This window comes from Eremomyces bilateralis (assembly GCF_010015585.1).
Source record: "Eremomyces bilateralis CBS 781.70 unplaced genomic scaffold P152scaffold_4, whole genome shotgun sequence".
NCBI classification, from domain to species: Eukaryota; Fungi; Ascomycota; class Dothideomycetes; order Eremomycetales; family Eremomycetaceae; genus Eremomyces; species Eremomyces bilateralis.
The window spans coordinates 1,307,462-1,312,994 of NW_022985070.1; positions in this window are offsets into that span (position 1 = coordinate 1,307,462).

Genomic DNA, 5,533 nt, shown 5'->3' on the forward strand with positions numbered 1-5,533 from the left:
AGAGGCCATTAAACGCCCATCACACATAAGGTGATGCATGACTCTGAAGGTGTACTTACTCAAGATAGGAAACTGATGAAGTCCGAATTGGGCCTCTTCAATGGCACTTGACGAATATCGAACTGATATCGCTTCGCCAAAAAGACAGATATATGCCGAAGAAAAGGATTCTTTGCCAATGCGCCTTAGACGTGTGTCTAGTGCATATAGAATGAGAGCACAAGAAACGAATCTTAGAGCGCACGTCAGCCAAGGCCCAACTACCATCTTTCATTTTGGAAGAGAACTAGTCCCAAACGACGCTTCGGCTTGCAACGACCGGAAATCATCTAAAGGGACATCCCATGATGCTGCATTTCACGGGAGAAACCCCAAAGCGTGTATCTGGCCAATGCAAGGGACTGATTGAAGTGATAATGCGGGAGTTGGGTTTGATCTAGGATGGTGCTAGTCGCGTATTGGATGAAGTGACACTCTAAGGGAAAGCAGAATGGAAAGTGACCACAAACCAGTGAGTAAAATCAGAATCAGATGCTGTGTTCCAATTTCCAAACGCCTCCAGGTCCTCTGGATTTCTAGTCCGAGGCCCTGATTGGGCGGAGTGAAGTTCGCCTGGAATGAACTCACTGCACTCTTGAAGAATAGAGCCCACTTCGCTAAATGAAAGGATGCGGAAACCGGATCAAAGAACAATATACCACCAAAGCACCGGATAGGTATGGCAAAATCGGTGAATTTTGAAGTCCAGTTCATTCAGATCCAAGGGAAGGCGATTGATCTCGGTCCCTAAGTGAGGCTTGGATGTGGCGGGTGAAGGGACCAGACCTGACCTGGGCAGTGAGCACGGCAGGCTTTGGGGTAGGTCGGGTGCTGGCACTGCTCGACGGAGCAGTGTAAAACAAGACGGGCGGATCGTCTTCTCCCAAGAGCACGAAGAGAAAAAAGAAAGAGAATCGAAAGGGCCGTTGGCAAGAGAAATGCGTATTCGGACCATGAGAACTAGAAAAGGAATGAAAGAAGTTGAAGCAAGTGTGGCAAAAGACCGACTCGAAGATCGAAAAACCCAAGGAGACTTATGACAGAGTGACATACAGACCAGAGAGCTCCAGTCTCTAGGTCTAAAGGTGTGGCTCCCGAAGCGATCCGTCGGGATATTTTTGGGCATGGGGCGTTGGGAAATCGAGCAGCGATGTAGTTGCACATCAGCTTGGGGGAGTGAGACTAGGTTGTGGTAGGTCGTAGGGGTTCTGCCCCCGGGCGGCGGACAAGCAGTGGAATTTTCTAACCTTCTACGGATCACCTATTCGGGGGTTTGGGTTGCAACGTGTGACTTGCAGTTGGAGGGAATGCGAAGCCACTATTGTTGTAAGCGACAGGTTCTCGCAACAATGCCAGGACAGGGAATGGGACCATAGACGAGGGACCTAGAACTCGTCCATCTGCTCACTTGCTCTGCTTGCGAAGGACAGGGGATGAAGGACTGAATGGAACAGAAGGCAGCTAACTACCAGATACCAGTGGCAGACTCGCAGTAGTGCGATATGATCGGTGGAATACCAGTGGCCTCGGCGTGAGCTCCGAACGGTACACGTCGTTAGAGGTGTGTAAACTGTAAACCAGACTTACGGAATGAGAAAAAGAGGCAGGGAGCAACGGATGGAATTCCAGGTAAGGAACTGGGACGGAAGTAAGGAGATGGGAAAACCTGGCTAACCATAAACCATTGAACCGGACAATCATTCGAACCTGTTAGTACGGCATAGGGCTTCACGCTTCACCCAGCACCAGCTAACTTCCCACAATTGACAATACACCACCAGCCAAGAGACAACCAAACCGCTATTAAACTGCTAAATATCAAACAACCGAAGGCAACTAACCGTGCAAGCCGGCAGTCCACATGGCCGGGCCATAGCGCCCGCCGCGTGGAGGACTGCACGTCGCCGGACTGGACACAGGCACAGAACAGCCTTACCGGTATCCATAGAGAAGCGGTGGGACGGTGGGAGGCAAATCCATCTTTTTGTGCAGGCCATCGTAGTGGGAAAGTGCAACTGGGGCATTGGGAAAGCATGAATGGCATGGCGGACAGAGCCGCGGCAAATAAGGCGGGAGCGACAGGATAGGCAAGAGCTGCAAGTTTGAAACAAGTGGCTTTAGTTGATCGTCTGGGCCCAGCCTCCACTTCCGTGATGACTCCGGCCGGGACTGGGGAGCGACTATGAGACTGTGGCTAGACTCAGAATTGAAAATTCAGATCAGACCAGGAGGTCCTCACAGCCGAGCGCACATTCTGATTGATGGTCCTTAGGAGAATTGGAGATTCGAAAGATGAAGCGAGTGAGACTCGATTACCCAAATGGCCTCCTGCAAGTGGCTAGAAAAGTAGAAAAGCCACGCAACGGTGAACAGGCAGAGACCGGATTATTGTCAGCTTTCCTGGATCCGAATCCTGAGGATCCCGAATGGGGGCCCAACCGTCCAACTTCCAAGATACAGGCGCTCCACGGGGGGGGAGTAGCACGCGGCGGCAGGGTCCCAGCTCCCGAGATGGGCAATCTGGGAGAAACCTCAGATTCGCATCTCGACACATGCGAAATTGGGGAACTGAAAGATGCGTTTCTTCGACCGTTCGAGACCAGGTTTCCGTGCTGCCGTACCACAGGACAGGGTTACCAACTTACCCGTTACCGCTTTTTTACCTGGACTCCGCTAGCCATCCTGCTTACCTCTGCCCTGTGGACCGTGGGCTGTGGAAATGATCAATTATTGCTTGTCACTGGCTTAACAGTGGAAATCGCCTCACGCCAGTCGATGGCTGATCCTCATCTTCTGTATGATCGATAACGAATAAAAGTGAGAATGTCGGTCCCATTCATGTTGACCATGTTAATATCCCTTTCTCCGGAGTCGCCGCCGCATCCTTGTTAATATTGGTATTAACGTGAGCATTCTTGCCAGCCTCGCAGCTTCGGCGACTTATCTTTTGGTCCTCTAGTAACTAGACTTGGGAGCTTCGGGAACTTGAAGTTTGAACATTTTTTCAATGATTATAATTTTTGGGTATTCCTTTAGCGCGCAACAGCCAAGGGAGCTACCTATTGCTATGGGTTGTTCAACCTGGAGCTTAAGCCGGTCGGACCTATCATTTGTGGCGACTACTATGCCGAAGTAGAGTGGAACACGAACCGTTTTGACCTTTATGGAGACTCGGCTCGAGAATGGTAACGGAGATACGGAATAAGTTCCAGAGCTTTCGGCCTTTCGATGGGATCAGAAATGCATCCCTATTACTCCGTACCCTTGGACAGACAGGTGAATGGATAGTATTACAAGCAACGCCTCGCTTCATGTTGTGCGACACCCCTCCCTCGGTCCTTCCCCTCTCACTACAACAAGCCCTGATGGACGGGACTGTTGCGCGTGCGCGAATAGGATCATCCATAAAATGCATGTCGTAACTTGGTAACCTGTAAGCGAGCCGATGCTCTGCGGTTCATGCTTGAGCTGATTGGAGCCGACGACACAATTCGCTAAGAGAAAGGTTGCCCATCGTTCCTGTTGGGCATTATTAGCATTGATACTTGAACCGATCAAACGTGGCTCCTCAGCCGAGTAGATTTATGGTACTCTATCGCATCGGACTTCTCGAAGGATCCCGGAGACTTAGAGTCTGCGCGATAGCAGATTTGAAAGTCGCCACAGCTGGACGATCGCGTGGATGCAGATCAAGAGGTATCTCCCGTGTCTGTGAAGTATGATCCCACTAACATCCCGGTTGCTACCCCAGATGTGGAACGACTAGCGAAGGACTAAGTATTGTTTCGTTGTGGCGCGGCTATTCGGACTGTCCACATCACGCTGCTGTGCATCCACTGCCACCTTTTGCTCTTACAATAGGAAGATCGCCACGACCATCACTTCCCAACACAGATTGAACTTCACAAAATGACGAGGCCTTTTAGGTGATTACAAGCTTGCAGTTGCACGAGACAAGTTTCGATCCAACTTTCGACTTCTGCTGTTAGGCGGTGCCCTCGCCCGGTTTAAGTGTGGAGGGACAATGGCGTCAGTGGCGTTGTAATCCCAAAGAGGCACATTGCGTATTTACCATACCCCATTTACATAGTATACGCCTTGAATCGGACCTGAGTGTACAGATCGAATAAAAGGAATAAAGGGAGTCCTGGTGAATAGCCTGGCGGTGAACAAGCTGATCATAACTGAATTTTCAGCCCTATAATTTCCAAATATGAATGTGGTTTGTGTAGGGCAGCTTTGGGCTTCCCGAATAAGCCCCACGTGACACGGTCTGAATGCGCAAGGTCTGCGATTACCAAGTTCCATTAATCTAAACTGAAGAGAGAGGGAGAAGAAATCTCCCGGCACCTTTGTGCGCGAGATAGCGACTCTCCTCTCCAATGCCCTAATGCTGTGTTACCATGTTTGTTTGCTTCTCTGATATAATCCACCAGCCACGTCTTCAGCCACAACCAAGGGAACAGGCCGCAGGCCTGGGACCATAACACCACGTTCGGAATTACTGGGTAACGCTAACATCACGAGACGAGACCGGATATTCCAGCGCCTGAACCGTAGACTGGTAAAATTGTGTGACGGTAGGGAAAACATCTAATTCTATCTGATATTCCATCCCAATTCGATCTCAGTTAGGCTTAGGCGGTCCAGCTTCCACCAATCACGTTCGGCGGACACAATGGCTTATCAGATTAGCGAATTAGGGTATTAGGGTTAATGGCTCGAAGTCACGTGATATTGGACTTTGAAGCTCCTTTCACACCCTGCTGTGCTCCATTCACACCCGTACCCCGCTCCATTTACACCCTACCTGGTCACATGACATACCAATCCCTTAGAATATCTGATGCAGATGGGCAAATATAAGGTATTTGAGACTCCCCTATATAGGGAGGTACATCTACATGGTGCTAGGAGTAGTATCATGTAGTGGGGGCTACTTGACGAAGCTGAGATCTGCCTAGAAGAGGCAGAAAGATGAAAAGCTTGGAAACGGCATAAGCAGGGCGAAGATGAAATAGGGAATTACGATCGACATTAGCAGAGCAAGATTCAGCGTGTTTCTTTCATAGGCTCTATGGCCTTAAGAGATGCATCAACTCATCAACAACGATAACGAGGACAAGAACGAGGACGAGGACGTATTTGAGACATCAATTCCAGTTTCCAGAATATGCAATCGAGCTCGGTAGATGAGGAGATACGCAAAGCTCTTAAGCCGCTTCAGAACGGTCTTGAGAATGTCTTTTACAATACAATATCTGGAGCATTCTCTCGACTCCGCGAGCGCGACCTCTCCGATAACTCTCAGCATAATCAGAACGAGATCCCGCCGCAGGATACCCTACATTCGCGTTCTAGCCTAGAAGAGTGGCTAGAAAGACCTTTTTCTCCGCCTGGCTTATGCTCCGAGGCCACTACAGCGCTCCGAGAACAGGTTCTGGAAGGCCGACAGAAGCAAGTCCCGCTTAAGGAGCTTCAATCTCTAAAGTCC